The 16,204-nt window shown below is 49.8% G+C and overlaps 1 non-coding gene across 1 annotated transcript; it reads right to left on the minus strand.

The window, feature by feature from the left end:
• Positions 1-10,093: 10,093 nt before the first annotated feature.
• On the minus strand, positions 10,094-10,197 carry LOC135277664 (small nucleolar RNA U13). The gene has a single exon (XR_010345267.1). It is a non-coding gene; the product is annotated as a small nucleolar RNA U13 (small nucleolar RNA).
• Positions 10,198-16,204: the final 6,007 nt, after the last annotated feature.

The raw sequence follows: 16,204 nt of genomic DNA on the forward strand, positions 1-16,204 counted from the left end.
GAAGACTGAGGGAAACAGGTTTGGGGAATATAACAGCTCAGTTTTGGACATGTTAAAATTGAGATGCTTAATTGGACCTTTTAGTGATGTCAAGTAGACTTTTGGATATGAACCTGGGGTTTAGGAAAGAGGTTTGGGCTAGAGATACAAATTTGGAAGTCATCAGCATGGTCTTAAAACTAGCTGAGAAGGCCAGGTGTGGTGACTCATGCCTGTAATCCCAGCACTTTGGGAGGCCAAGGTGGGCGGATCACAAGGTCAAGAGATCAAGACCAATCTGGCCAACATGGTGAAACCCCATCTCTACTAAAAAATACAAAAATTAGCTGGGCGTGGTGGCGCGTGCCTGTAGTCCCAGCTACTCGGGAAGCTGAGGCAGGAGAATTGCTTGAACCTGGGAGGCAGAGGTTACAGTGAGCCAGGATCATGCCACTCCACTCCAGCCTGGCAACAGAGCAAGACTCCGTCTCAAAAAAAAAAAAAAAAAAAACACCTGGCTGAGATCACCAAGAAAGTAGGTGTTGATAGAAATTAGAGAGGACGGCTGGACGTGGTGGCTCACGCCTGTAATCCCAGCACACTGGGAGGCTGAGGCAGGTGGATCACCTGAGGTCAGGAGTTTGAGACCAGCCTGATCAACATGGAGAAACCCTGTCTCTGCTAAAAATACAAAATTAGCCAGGCGTGGTGGCTGAGGCAGAAGAATTGCTTGAACCTGGGAGGTGGAGGTTGCAGTGAGCCAAGATCACGCCATTGCACTCCAGCCTGGTCAACAAGAGCGAAACTCTGTCTCAAAAAAAGAAAAAAGAAAAGAAAGAAATTAGAAATTCAAGGACTGAGGCACTCAACATCTCAACATTTAGACTTTAGGGACTAAGAGACAGCTCCAAAGAAGACTGAGAAGAAATAGGCATAGAGGAAGAAAGCCAGACATATGTGATAATCTGGAAGTCGAAAGAAGATAGTGCTCCAATGAGGACAGAAAGTGATCTATTGTGTCAACTACTACTAAGTCAAGTGGGGTGTGAGGTCTGAGAATTGACCATTGTATTTGTTGAGGTAATTGGTGACCCTAATAACAGTTTTGATTAAATAGAGGGAACAAAACCTGATTAGAGTGAATTCTAGAGAAACTAGGGCTTTCATCAAATGATGAAACTTCATATCATCAAAAAAGAGACAAACTGACATCATACTGAGGACACAACATCACAAACGTTTACCCAAAATGTTTAAACTGAGTATAATAATAAGGATAAGGGAAAAACCTGATAAATCCAAAGTGTAAGTCACTCAGCCAGGCACAGAGGCTCACGCCTGTAATCCCAACATTTTGGGAGACCAAGGTTGGCAGATCAACTGAGGTCAGGAGTTCAAGACCAGCCTGGCCAACGTGATGAAACCCTGTCTCTACTAAAAATACAAAAAATTATCTGGGCATGGTGGTGCGCACCTGTAGTCCCAGCTACTTGGGAGACTGAGGCACGAGAATCACTTGAACCCAAGAGGCAGAAGTTACAGTGAGTCGAGATGGTGCCACTGCACTCCAGCCTCAGTGACAGAGCTAGACTTCGTCTCGAAAAAAAAGAAAAAAATTAGCTGGGCTTGGTGGCAAGCACCTGTAATCCCAACTACTCAGAAGGCTGAGGCAGGAGAATTGCTTGAACCTGCAGTAAGCTGAGATCATGCCGTTGCGCTCCAACCTGGGCAACAGAGCAAGACTCCATCTCAAAAAAACAAAAAAGAAAAAAAGAAAAAAGTAAGACATTATACAAAGCAACTTGCCTAAACTCAAAAAAAAAAAAGAAAAAAAGTCAATTTCATGAAACAAGGGCAGGGGAACTGTTCTAGATTAAAGGTGATTTATAAGACATGACAATTAATTGCATGTTAATCCTTCACTGGATTCTAGGTTTATTTTTTCAGGGAACCCAGTGTGTGTAAGAGTCTGGATTAAAAAAAAAAATCATTAAAAGGAAATTATTAGACCAAGCGTGGTGTCTCACGCCTGTAATCCAAGCACTTTGGAGGCCGAGGCAGGCGGATCACCTGAGGTCAGGAGTTCAAGACCAGCCTGACCAACATGGTGAAACCCCGTCTTTAAAAAAAAAAAAAAAAAAATTATTGAGATTTTAATAAGCCCTGTATATTAAATACTACATCACTCTCAAATTTATTGAATGTATAATAATAACAGTATTATGATTGTAAAGAGAATGCTCTTGTTCTTTGAGGTAGTTGCTGAAGGGGTAAAAGGTCATAATGGCTGCAGTTTAAAATTTAGGAGTCAGGCATGCTGGTTCCTGCCTGTAATCTCAGCACTTTGGAAGGCCGAGGCAGATGGACTGCTTGAGTTCAGGAATTTGAGAATAGTCTGGGCAACACAGTGAGACCCATCTCTACAAAAAATACAAAAATTAGCTGGGCATGGTGGCATACACCTGTGGTCCCAGCTACTTGGGAGGCTAAGGCGGGACAATCCCTTGAACCCAGGAGGCAGAGGCTGCAGTGAGCTGAGGTCATGCCACTGCACTCCAGCCTAAGCAACTGAGTTAGACCCTGTCTCACAAAGAAAGGGCTGGGTGAGGTGGCTCATGTCTGTAATCCCAGCAATTTGGGAGGCCAAGGCAGGCAGATCACTTGAGGCCAGGAGTTCAAGACCAGCCTGGCCAACATGGCAAAACCCCATCTCTACAAAAAATACAGAAAACAACAATGACAAAAACAAACAAAAAAGCTGGGTATTTTGGTGCACGCCTGTAGTCCCAGCCACTCTGGAGGCTGAGATGGGAGGACAGCTTGAGCCTGGGAGTCGGAGGTTGCAGTAAGCCAAGATTGCACCACTGCACTCCAGTGAGTACCTGTCCCAAAAAAAAAAAAGAAAAAAAAAGGAAAGGAAATGTAGCAAGGAAGAGTTCAAAATGAGCAGTTAGGGGAAATGCTTTTAAAAAGAGAATTGGAGGGGCCAGGCCTGTGGCTCACGCCTGTAATCCCAGCACTTTGAGAGGCCAAAGTGGGTGGATCACCTGGGGTCAGGAGTTCCAGACTAGCCTGGCCAACATGGCGATACCCGTCTCTACTAAAGAAATACAAAAATTAGCTGGGTGTGGTGGTGTGTGCCTGTAATCCCAGCTACTCAGGAGGTTGAGGCAGGAGAATCGCTTGAACTTGGGAGGCAGAAGTTGCAGTGAGCTGAGACTGTGCCACTGCACTCCAACCTGGGTGACAGAGGGAGACTCTGTCTCAAAAAAAAAGAGAGCAAATTAGAGGAAACGAATTAGAGACAGCAAGTATAGGTAAGTTTCCAGGAGTTTTGCTTAAAATGGAGAGAAACAGCAGTAACTAAAGAAGAAAGTGGGAACTCAAGAGACCTGTTTTTTTTCCTTTCCAACTTTTAGGTTCAGGGGTGCATGCATAGGCTCGTTACATAGGTAAGTTTTGTGTCTCAGGGATTTAATGCACAGATAATTTTGTCACCCAGGTAATCAGCATAATACCTGAGAGGTACTCTTTTATTTATTTATATGCAGGGACTCACTCTGTCACCCAAACTGGAGTGCAGTGGTATGATCACTGCTCACTGCAGCCTCAACCTCATGGGCTCAAGGGTTCCTCTTTCATCAGCCTCTTAAGAAGCGGGAGCTACAGGCACGAGCCACTGCACTCAGCTAACTTTTAAAATTTTTTGTAGAGACAAGGTCTCACCATGTTACCCAAGGTGGTCTCAAACTCTAGGCTCAAGCAACCCTCCCACCTCAGCCTCTTAAAAAATTTTAATAGTAAAAGTTCAGTGTTACAGTTAGTGCTGCAAAGGCAAAAATAAGGGAAGTGGTAGGAGGTCCGGGGATTATGAGAGAACACAGGACAATGTTTAGCACAAAGCCAGCCACACACAGCGTGGGCTCAATTCACGGTGGATTTTATTTGGTCATCATCACATTTGGACCTGAAATAAAACTCTTCTGATTCCAAGTGAAGGGGAGGGAGGTAGAGTGGAGGCAGTGCGGAGGGCTGGCTTGGATTTCTGCTAAGATGTCACAGCCTCAGATACCCTCAAGGCATGCTATGCCCGGCTTAGCCGAGTGAGGGTCTGTGAAGCCTGATGGCGCGTAGGAAAGCTCGGTGGCCTCACTGTCAGCGCAGCCGAGGCCACCACGCTGGCTCCAGACTGGTCAGCAGATGGCCGCGCACCAGGCCCTTCCTGAGGCCGGGGAGACTCAGCTCTCAGTGGCGGAAGCGGCCGGCCCGGTACAGACTCCTGAGGAGCGCTGCCCGTAGACTCGCGAAACGGGGCGTGGAGCCAGGCGGCTCCTTCCAACCCCTCCTCGGGGGCAGCCTGAGGGAGGGTCGCTGTCAGGGCCTCAAGGACTGAGGATTCAGGGTTCCCGCCGCTCCTCCCCTCCCCGCTCCCTCCTCCCTCCAGGTCGTGGAGGCCAGTCCCCAGCATCCTTCCAGCGGTCCCCACTGTCGTCGCTCCAGGGAGGGCTTCTCCCTTTTCAGGCATTTCTGAAATCGCCGCCTCACTCGGATTCTCTTCCTCCCGGTCGCCCTCCCCAGCCCCAGGTGCTAGAGAGACCGTTCCCAAAACGCGAAACCGATCCTTCCAGCCGCCTGGCGGTCGCCCAACGGCACCTCAAGCCCGGGTCGTTGTCACGTGACGCGGCCCCTGCGCCCGGACCCCGCCCCCTTCCCCGCCCCGCGCCCGGCCCCGCCCCCCCCCGCGCCCGGCCCCGCCCCCCCCGCGCCCGCCTGCCCGGGGGGTTTCCGCCACCCTCTCTTCCCAGGTTTCCAGAATTTGCGGGCCCCCTCTCCGCCAGCCCCGGCTTGGTCACCCCCACGACCCGGGACTCCTCCGCCGTTCTTGCCCAGCCTTCTGCGGCGAGGTCCGCTCCTGAGGCCTTAGCCTCGCGGCAGGCAGGGCCCGCGCCCGCTGTCGGCGCAGCTCTTTTTGGTCCCGGGGTCTGAGGGGATCTCCTTCCCACAGATGAGGGCCGCCTCCCGCGCCCGGCCCGGCCAAGTGAACGCCTGGAGCCCGCGAACTGCAGCTGCGGCCCTGAAGGCGCCACACATCCTGCAAAGTGGGTGAAGCGTGGCACTTTGGAAAACAAAGCGCGTTAGTGCTCAGCAGCCTCCTAGCCAGCCGGTGGGATGTCATATTTACGAACGGAGAGCCCGCGAGCTGGAAAAAACAACGCCGGTCCTGCTAGCGCCTCGCGGAGGGGAAAGTAGTTCCTGGCCCCGCGGCGTCCGGACCTGTTTCCCGCAACTCCATCCCCTCTGCCCCGCGAAAGTGGGCTCAGGGGCCAGGCGCGGTGCCTCACGCCTGTAATCCAGCATTTTGGGAGGCCGAGGCGGGCGGATTACCTGAGGTCAGGAGTTCGAGACCAGCCTGGCCAACATAGTGAAACCCTGTCTCTACTAAAAATACAAAAATTATCTGGATGTAGTGTTGAGCGCCTGTAATCCCAGCTACTCTGGAGGCTGAAGCAGGAGAATCACTTGAACTCGGGAGGCGAAGGTTGCAGTGAGCCGAGATTGTGCCACTGCACTCCAGCCTGGGTGACAGAGCTGTCGAAAAAAAGAGGAAAGAAAAGAAAAAAAAAAGAGGGCTCAGTGGGCTCAGACCTTGGACCACCGGGCTTTCAACCACCCGGACCTGGTTGAAACGGATCAGGAAACAGCTGTCGAGGAAAAGTCCGGGTCGCGCAGGCCCCTGAGGGACGGTAACTGCACCCCAACCCCTACGGCTGAGGAAGTCACGTCCCTGGCTCGCACCTGACCCGCCGACTTCAGCCCCTGGGTTTGGCTTTGTTACTTTCCAGAGCTTGGGCTAGGAGCCGGGAGAAAGGATGGCTAGGTCTGTGCCCAGCCTCAGGAAGGCACGCCCGCAGAGGATACCCTGGAGAGGGGCCCGGGATTGAGGCCTGGATCTCAAGCAGAGGAAGCGGGTTAGGGCAGGGGCAGTCAGCCAGGATGCATTCACTATGACCTGGGGGAGAGCAGGACCTTTACAACTCAGGTCCCGAGACTGGCGACACTTTAGGATCAGTAGAAGCCAATTAGATGGGATTGTCGCATGAACTATGAAGTCACCGAAAGGCCTGAGAAGCTGCCCTATAAAAGCGGGAATCCTGACACCAAAGGTGGAAGGGTATTTAATAACCTCCAACAACTGTTCTCAAACTCCTCAGCACTCTGAGGGGGAGGGATGTCTTTGCCAAGTGTTAATTTTTTTTTTTTTTTTTTTTTTAGACAGTCTGGATCTGTCACCCAGGCTGGAGTGCAGTGGCATGATCTCGGTTCACTGCAGCCTCCGCCTGTCGAGTTCACGTAACTCTCCTGCGTTAGCCTCCCAGGTAGCTGGGATTACAGGGCCTGCCACCACACCCAGCTAATTTTTGTATTTTTAGTATAGACGGGGTTTCACTATGTTGACCAGGCTGGTCTCGAACTCCTGACCTCACATGATCCGCCCGCCTCAGCCTCCCAAAGTGCTGGGATTTACAGGTATGAGCCACTTCACCTGGTCCCCAAGTGCTTCTTTTTTGTTTGTTTGTTTTTGAGCCGGGGAACATTGCTCTGTGCCCCAGCTGGAGTGCAATGGCGCGATCTTGGCTCACTGCAACCTCCGCCTCCAGGCTTCCAGCGATTATCCTGCCTCAGCCTCCCGAGTAGCTGGGATTACGCATCACCAGCTAATTTTTGTATTTTTAGTAGAGACAGGGTTTCACCATGTTGGCCAGGCTGGTCTGGAATTCCTGACCTCATGATCTGCCTGCCTCAGCCTCCCAAAGTGCTGTGATTACAGCCAATGTGCCCGGCCTCAAGTGTTTTTTAAAGGCTCTTTTCAGCTTCTGTTGGCTAGAGAAAGAACCCCCTCCTCCTCCCAATATCTCCCCACCTCCTCATGAAAAGGCCCCGGGGCGGGGGAGGCCCTAAGGACAAATACTATCTTCAAAGCAGCATTCCCAGGCCCTCTGCCCCACCCCAGCTCTTGCCCAAAAATTTCAACAGATCTCATCTCCCAGCATGGAACAAGTGACAGTAAGTGCTAGAGAGGAGGCAAGTTAAAACTGCTCTCCAGATCGGCTCCAGGCCGGGCGCCGTGGCTCACATCTGTAAACCTAGCACTTTGGGAGGCTGAGACAGGTGGATTGCCTGAGCTCAGGAGTTTGAGACCAGCCTGGGGAACATGGAAAACCAACATCTCTACTAAAGATACAAAAAATTAACCGGACATGGCGGCTTGCTCCTGTAATCCCAGCTATTGGGGAGGCTGAGACAGGAGAATGCTTGAACCGGGGAGGCAAAGGTTGCAGTGAACCGAGATGGTTCCATTGCACTCCAGCCTAGGACAGAGTGAGACTCCATCTCAAAAAAACAAAAACAAAACATCAAAAAAACTGCTCTCTGCAGGCAGATACTTTCTTTCCTTCCTTCCTTTCTTCCTTCCTCCTCCCTCTGTCCCTCCCTCCCTCCTTCCTTCCTTCCTTCCTTCCTTTCTCACTGCAACCTCCACCTCCCAGGTTCAAGGCGATTCTCCTGCCTCAGCCTCCCTAGTAGCTGGGATTACAGGCATGTGCCACCATGCCAGGCTAACTTTATATTTTTAGTAGAGAGGGGGTTTCTTGGCCAGCATGGCGGCTCATGCCTGTAATCCCAGCACTTTGGGAGGCTGAGGCGGGTGGATCACCTGAGGTCAGGAGTTTGAGACCAGCTTGGCCAACGTAGTGAAACCTCATCTCTAAAAAAAAGAAAAAAAAAAAAAGAGGGTTTCTTCATGTTAATCAGCCTGATTTTGAACTCCTGACCTCAGGTTATTGCCTACCCCGGCCTCCCAAAGTGCTGGGATTACAGATATGAGCCACCATGCCGGGCCTAGAAGGATATTTTCCTAAGGAAAAGGTGGATCCACAGAGAGGAATGGTGTACCTCCACTCTTAGGGATTTCAGCTAGGTTGTGCCTGGGTAGGATCTCCCCAGAGCCTTCCTTTCCTCAGCTGGGTGGTGGGGAGGGGTATGTGGGGTGGGGTGGGGAAGCACAGACCACCGACTTCTGCGAGTGCCCACCCTGCCCACTCATGGGAAATAAAGACAATGGCTTAGCCTAAAAGATTTCCAGGGACCCTGGAACTTAATATTGAAAACAGTTGACAAACAGTTTAAAGAGGGATATTTGGCTGTATACTCCGAAGTGAACAGATGTTTTTGAATATCTTCTCCACCACGTGCCAAGCATCAAGCTAAGCTTTCATTCTCCTATCGTCACAGCAACTCTGTGGAATAAGTCTTGTTTTCCCCATTTTAGAATATGGAAACTGAAGTTCATAGCAATGAAATGACAAGTCCCAACAACAGCTATTGAATGACAGTCAGAATTTTAAGATAGGTCTTGACTTCAATCTTAGTAGAAGAATGAATTTAGATAATTAAGATGTATATGAAACATTTGTTAGCTTTTGTAGGGCACAGAAGAACAAATATGGACTCACCTTCAGATTTAGTAAGTAATGTTTCCCAAACTAGAATCGTTGGGGTCTTGCCTCATGGTCTTCCCTGTATCTGTGAATTGCCCCGGGCCAGTTCTGCTTTCTGATGCTGGGGCTGGGCCTCTGCTTTCCAGCTGACACTCTAATAGGCTCCACCAGTAGAGAACAGTGGCCAGAGACTATCAGGAGATAGCAAGGCTGCTGGAGGAAAGGGGACCTGCTCCTCCCCGTGGGCTCCCTGTTTCCAGTTCTTGGAAGCATCATTCCTGTCTCAATTCTTTAACCCAGCAGTATGGATTCCCTCCTGTTGCAGCAGTTAAATCCAGTTAGTGTTTTTTTTCTACACTTTTGCATTGGGCACCCCCTACCCCACCCACCAGAGATACAAGGAAAATGCCCCCTCCCCAGAAGTCAGTTCCAGACCCACAGAGACCCTCTTCCAAACTCAGAAACACTAGCAGCCGCTAGCATTGCACCCTTCTCAGAGAGCTGCGTTTCTGCTCCAGGGCCACTCTAAATTCCAGGATTTAATAATTCTAACCTCTTTAATTCTCCCAGCCCTGCGGGTGGTAGCCGCTTCCAGCTGTTGCTACTTTTGTGAGACCTTAAAGTTCCCTTTTTACTCTTTCAATTACTAGTTAACAATTTTTTACCTACTGAACAATTCTTTAAAAAAAAATTTTAGAGCCATAGTCTGGCTCTGTTGCCCAGGCTAGAGTACAGTGGTATGATCATAGTTCGATGTAACATCAAACTCCCGGGCTCAAGGGATCCTCCTGTCTCAGCCTCCTGAGTAGCTGGGACTACAGGTGTCAGCCACAGCAACAATTCTTTATATTAAATTTGTTTCTGGCCGGGTGTGGTGGCTCATGCCTACAATCCTAGCACTTTGGGAGGCCAAGGTGAGAGGATCACTTGAGTCCAGGAGTTCAAGACCAGCCTGGGCAACATAGTGAAATCTCATCTCTAAAAAAAAAATGAGGCAGGAGGATCATTTGAGCCCAGGAGGTTGAGACTGCAATAAGCTATGATTGCACCACTGCACTCCCACCCAGGTGACAGAGTTCCCTGCTTAAAAAAAAAAATTATTTTAAAGCCACTGGTGTGGGGTCAGTTGCAGTGGCTCACATCTGTAATCCCAAGACTTTAGGAAGCCAGGTTAGGAGGATCCCTTGAATCCAGGAGTTTGAGACCAGCCTGGGCAACATAGCAAGATGTGGTGTCTAAAAAATAAATAATAATGCCCGGGCACGGTGGCTCACGCCTATAATCTCAGCACTTTGAGAGGGCGAGGCAGGCGGATCATGAGGTCAGGAGATCAAAACCATCCTGGCCAACATGGTGAAACCCTGTCTTTACTAAAATTACAAACAAATTATCTGGGCATGGTGGCAGGTGCCTGTAGTCCCAGCTACTCAGGGGGCTGAGGCAGGGGTATCGCCTGAACCTGGGAGGCGGAGGTTGCAGTAAGCCAAGAGATCTCGCCACTGCACTCCAGCCTGGCGAAAAAGCAAGACTCCATTTCAGAAAAAATAAAATAAAATAAATAAACTAATAATAATAATAGTAATAAAACAACTGGTGTGGTTTCTTTTCTTTTTTCATGTCAGATGAGTAACATACCAATGTCGGAACAAGGTTTGAAGATGGTAAATCTCACACACGCATGCGAACACCCAGTCATCACACTTATGAACTATAAAAGAATCTGGTGTGGTTTCTGTCTCCTGGCTGGACCTTGACTGATACAGAAACTGGGACTATGAAAGGAGGAGTTAGGTGTGATAGTTGTGAGAGAAGCTACTTCTACCCCTCAATTCCCAGGCCCATGTATTGTGGCTAAGAGGGAGATGGCACCATGTAACAGTCTCTGATTGAAAATATGTACTGTATTGGCCAGGTGCAGTGGCTCATGCCTGTAAGCCCAGCACTTTGGGAGGCTGAGGTGGGCAGATCACCTGAGGTCAGGAGTTCAAGACCAGCCTGCCCAACAAAACCCTGTCTCTACTAAAAATACAAAAATTGGCCAGGCGTGGTAGCTCACACCTGTAATCCCAGTACTTTGGGAGGCCAAGGCAGGCGAACCATCAGAGGTCGAGAGTTCAAGACAAGCCTGACTGACGTGGAGAAACCCTGTCTTTATTAAAAATATAAAATTAGCCGGGTGTGGTGGCAAATGCCTGTAATCCCAGTTACTAGGGAGGCTGAAGCAGGAGAATCACTTGAACCTGGGAGGCGGAGGTTGCAGTGAGCTGAGACTGCGCCATTGCACTCCAGCCGGGGCAACAAGAGTGAAACACCGTCTCAAACAAACAAAAAACAAATACAAAAATTAGCCGAGGGTGGTGACGCGCACATGTAATCCCAGCTACTAGGGAGGCTGAAGCAGGAGAATTGCTTGAACCCAGGAGGTGGAGGTTGCAGTGTGTCCAAATTGTGCCACTGCCCTCCAGGGTGACACTCCATCTCAAAAAACAAAAAACAAAACAAAAAAAGTACTGTATTCGATGAGATGGAAACTATACCTTCAAAATATTGACTCTCAGCTGTGTGTGGTGGCTCACACCTGTAATCCCAGCACTTTGGGAGGCTGAGGTGGGCGGATCACCAGGTCAAGAGATCGATACCATCCTGGTCAACATGATGAGATCCTGTCTTTTTTTTTTTGAGACGGAGTTTCGCTCTTGTTACCCAGGCTGGAGTGCAATGGCGTGATCTCGGCTCACCGCAACCTCCGCCTCCTGGGTTCAGGCAATTCTCCTGCCTCAGCCTCCTGAGTAGCTGGGATTACAGGCACGCGCCACCATGCCCAGCTAATTTTTTGTATTTTTAGTAGAGACGGGGTTTCCCCATGTTGACCAGGATGGTCTTGATATCTTGACCTTGTGATCCACCCGCCTCGGCCTCCCAAAGTGCTGGGATTACAGGTGTGAGCCACCACGCCTGGCTAACCCTGTCTCTTAAAAAAGAAAAAGAAAAAAAAAATATTGACTCTCAGCAGGCTTAACACCCATTGGCCATCCCACCTTTGTATGAAGTCACCTGCTTTTGAGAGATAGAGTATGTGATTAAAACAGATAGTTCTGGGCTGGGCACAGTGGCTCACTGCCTTTAATCCCAACACTTTGGGAGGCCAAGGTGAGTGGATTGCTTGAGCCCAGGAGTTTGAGACTAGCATGCACAACATGGCTAAATCCCATCTCTCCCAAAAATACAAAAATTAGCCAGACGTGGTGACATGTGCCTGTAGTCCCAGCACCTTGGGAGGCTGAGGTGGGTAGATCACCTGAGATCAGGAGTTTGAGACCAGCCTAGCCAACATGGTGAAATCCCATCTCTTCTAAAAATTTAAAAATGATCCAGGCTTGGTGCCGCGAGCCTGTAATCTCAGTTACTCAGGAGGGTGAAGCATTGCTTGAAACCAGGAGGTGGAGGTTGCAGTGAGCCAAGATTGCACTACTGCACTCCAACCTGGGCAACAAATGGAGACTGTCTCAAAAATAAATAAATAATTTAATTTAGTTTAATTTATTTTTTTTTTTTTTTTTTTTTTCTTTTTTTTTTGAGACGGAGTTTCGCTCTTGATACCCAGGCTGGAGCGCAATGGCGCGATCTCGGCTCACCGCAATCTCCGCCTCCTGGGTTCAGGCAATTCTCCTGCCTCAGCCTCCTGAGTAGCTAGGATTACAGGCACGCGCCACCGTGCCCAGCTAATTTTTTGTATTTTAGTAGAGACGGGGTTTCACCATGTTGACCAGGATGGTCTCGATCTCTTGACCTCGTGATCCACCCGCCTCGGCCTCCCAAAGTGCTGGGATTACAGGCTTGAGCCACCGCGCCCGGCTAGTTTAATTTAAACTTAAAAAATTCGCCAGGTCGGGTGCAGTGGCTCATACCTATAATCCTAGTACTTTGGGAGGCCAAGGCGGGTCGATCACTTGAGTTCAGGAGTTTGAGACCAGCCTGGCCAACATGGTGAAATTCCACCTCTACTAAAAATACAAAAATTAGCAGAGCTTGGTGGCAGGCACCTGTAATCCCAGCTGCTCAGGAGGCTGAGGCAAGAGAATCACTTGAACCCAGGAGGCAGAGGTTGCAGTGAGCTGAGATCATGCCACTGCACTTCAGCTTGGACGACAAAGGGAGACCCTGTCTAAAGTAAAATAAAATAAAATAAAAATTAGCCAGGTGTGGTGGTATGTGCCTGTAAGTCCTGGCTACTTGGGTGGCTGAGGTGGGAGGATCACTTGCTCAAGAGTTTGAGGCTACAATGAGCTGAGATCACACCACTGCACTCCAACCCGGATGGCAGCGAGATCCTGTCTTACTTTGGGAGACTGAGGCAGGTGGATCACCTGAGGTAAGGCGTTTGAGACCACCCTGGCTAATATGGTGAAACCTCGTCTTTACAAAAATACAAAAATTAGCCGGGCATGATGGCGGGTGCCTGTAATCCCAGCTACTCGGGAGGCTGAGGCGAGAGAATCTCTTGTACCTGGGAGGCAGAGTTTGCAGTAAGCCAAGATTGTGCCATTGCACTCCATCCTGGGCAACAGAGCAAGATTCAGTTTCTTTCTTTCTTATTTTTATTTATTTATTTTTTTTGAGACGGAGTTTCGCTCTTGTTACCCAGGCTGGAGTGCAATGGCGCGATCTCGGCTCACCGCAACCTCCGCCTCCTGGGTTCAGGCAATTCTCCTGCCTCAGCCTCCTAAGTAGCTGCGATTACAGGCACGCACCACCATACCCAGCTAATTTTTTGTACTAGTAGAGACAGGGTTTCACCATGTTGACCAGGATGGTCTCGATCTCTTGACCTCGTGATCCACCCGCCTCGGCCTCCCAAAGTGCTGGGATTACAGGCTTGAGCCACCGCGCCCGGCCTTCTTTCTTTCTTATTTTTCTTTTTTTCTTTTTTTTTGAGACGGAGTTTCGCTCGTTACCCAGGCTGGAGTGCAATGGCGCGATCTCAGCTCACCGCAACCTCTGCCTCCTGGGTTCAGGTAATTCTCCTGCCTCAGCCTCCTGAGTAGCTGGGATTACAGGCACGCGCCACCATGCCCAGCTAATTTTTTGTGTTTTTAGTAAAGACGGGGTTTCACCATGTTGACCAGGATGGTCTCGATCTCTTGACCTCGTGATCCACCCGCCTTGGCCTCCCAAAGTGCTGGGATTACAGGCGTGAGCCACCGTGCCCAGTAAGACTCGGTTTCAAAAAAAAAAATTAGGGCCGGGCGCGGTGGCTCAAGCCTGTAATCCCAGCACTTTGGGAGGCCGAGGCGGCTGGATCACGAGGTCAAGAGATCAAGACCATCCTGGTCAACACGGTGAAACCCTGTCTCTACTAATACAAAAAAAAATTAGCTGGGCATGGTGGCACGTGCCTGTAATCCCAGCTACTCAGGAGGCTGAGGCAGGAGAATTGCCTGAACCCAGGAGGTGGAGGTTGCGGTGAGCCGAGATCGCGCCATTGCACTCCAGCCTGGGTAACAAGAGCGAAACTCCGTCTCAAAAAAGAAAAAAAAAAAAATTAGCCAGGCCAGGCGCACTGCGGGAGGCCAAAGCGGGTGGATCACTTGAGGTCAGGAGTTCGAGACTAGCCTGGCCAACATGGTGAAACTCTGTCTCTACTAAAAACACAAAAATTATCTGGGCTTGGTGGCAGACACCTGTAATCCTAGCTACTTGGGAGGCTGAGGCAAGAAAATAACTTTAACCCAGGAAGCAGAGGTTGCAGTAAGCTGAGATTACGCCAGCACTCCAGCCTGGGCGTCAAAACGAGACCCTGTCTCAAATAAAATAAAAATTAGCCAGGCATGGTGGTGTGTGCCTATAGTCCTGGCTACTTGGGTGGCTGAGGTGGTAGGATCACTTGCTCAAGAGTTTGAGGCTACAGTGAGCTGAGATCACACTACTGCACTCCAACCTGGTGACAGAGCGAGATCCTGTCTTAAACAGGGACTGGGCGTGGGGACTCATGCCTGTAATCCCAGCACTTTGGGATGCCTAGGTAGGCAGTTCATCTGAGGCCAGGAGTTCAAGATCACCCTGGCAAACATGGTGAAACCCTGTCTCTACTAAAAATACAAAAATTAGCAGTGTGGTGTCAGACACCTGTAATCTTAGCTACTCGGGAGGCTGAGGCAGGAGAATTGCTTGAATCCAGGAGGCGGAGGTTGCAGTGAGCTGAGATCACGCCATTGCACTCCAGCCTGGGCAATGAGCGAAAACGCATCTCAGTTAAAAAAAAAAAAAAGAAAATGAAACAGCATGATGGTGCTGGTAGAAACCTGATGAGCAGGGAAAGCAAATCCAGAATATGTGTATAATGTCCTTTCCATGATGGAAAAAGTCCAGTGCAATCAATTTGCCACTAGATGGCTGGCCGGGTCCCCCAAGGAGCCACAGTGGGCTCAGTGTTGGTGCCCGCTGTTGGCAGGTCTGACAGTAGATGGCTTACTCAGCCTTGGTGAGGGAAGGACTATGTTGTTGAGCTCGTGCATAGCCTACAATCTTGCCACACAGCCACTTTGTTACATAAACCCACTGGGCAAGCAATGGTGGCTGGAAAAAGAGACAGCCCGAGCTCCGCAGAACATGCTTTGTTCCCCTCATTGACAGGAGCCTCCTTTGCAGTGATATCCTTTAGTGTGCATTCACATGGGACCCAAATATCCTTACATTCTGGGCCTGTTTGGAGAGATTCATTCACATACTTCTTCCTTGTCACCAGTCCTCCAGTCACACCCTTCCACGTCCCTGCCAGTGAATCTACGTAGATCCCTCCATCTGGCTGCCTCTCAGTCCAGGCAAAATAGACCAACAAATGTGCCTCTTGAAGTTCTGACCCCCAGGAAGATTTTCTTTCACCACTTGTCTTTCAGTGCCACCCTGGAGTGGGGTTGGAGGCTCCAGCTGTTCACTCTGTTATGCAGGAGCCATCTGTAAAGCAACCCTGAATTCTTTCCTTCTCAGTCAACTGACACGAGGAATTTTCTTTTTCATTTTCTTTCTTTTTTTTTTTTTGAGACAGTCTTGCTCTGTTGCCCAGGCTGGAGTGCAGTGGCACAATCTCGGCTCACTGCAACCTCCGCCTCCCGGGTTCAAGTGATTGTCATGCCTCACCCCCCGAGTAGCTGGGCGTATGCCACCACATTTGACTAATTTTTGTATTTTTAGTAGAGATGGGGATTCACCATGTTGCCCAGGCTGGTCTCAAACTCCTGACCTCAGGTGATCTACCCGCCTTGGCCTCCCAAAGTGTTGGGATTACAGGCGTGAGCCCCATTTTGTATTTTTGGTAGAGATGGGGATTCACCATGTTGCCCAGGCTGGTCTCAAACTCCTGACCTCAGGTGATCTACCCGCCTTGGCCTCCCAAAGTGTTGGGATTACAAGTGTGAGCCCCCATGCCCGGCTGACACAAAGAACTTTCTATGAGGTCCTAGGAATGAAGAAAAACAGGCAGTAAGGCAAGAATCACTGTTGAAGGAGTCTGCGCCACCTGCTCACACAGTTCACTTGCGCCTTCTGAGCCTGCTCGAGCCCAGTCTACATATGCTGTCTCCACGTGATTAGAGATTGCTGCTGCACATGCCCAGTCCCATGGTGGGGTGAGTAAGACAACATGCAGTGCACATGCGGCCGCTTCACGACCCATAACTAGGCGTTCTGTTTCTATCAGGATCAGCAGCAAGCCAGAAGAATAGTTATCT

The sequence above is a fragment of the Aotus nancymaae genome, unplaced genomic scaffold (assembly GCF_030222135.1).
Source record: "Aotus nancymaae isolate 86718 unplaced genomic scaffold, 86718_ANA_hifiasm-v0.15.2.pri h1tg000032l_0, whole genome shotgun sequence".
Taxonomy (NCBI): Eukaryota; Metazoa; Chordata; class Mammalia; order Primates; family Aotidae; genus Aotus; species Aotus nancymaae.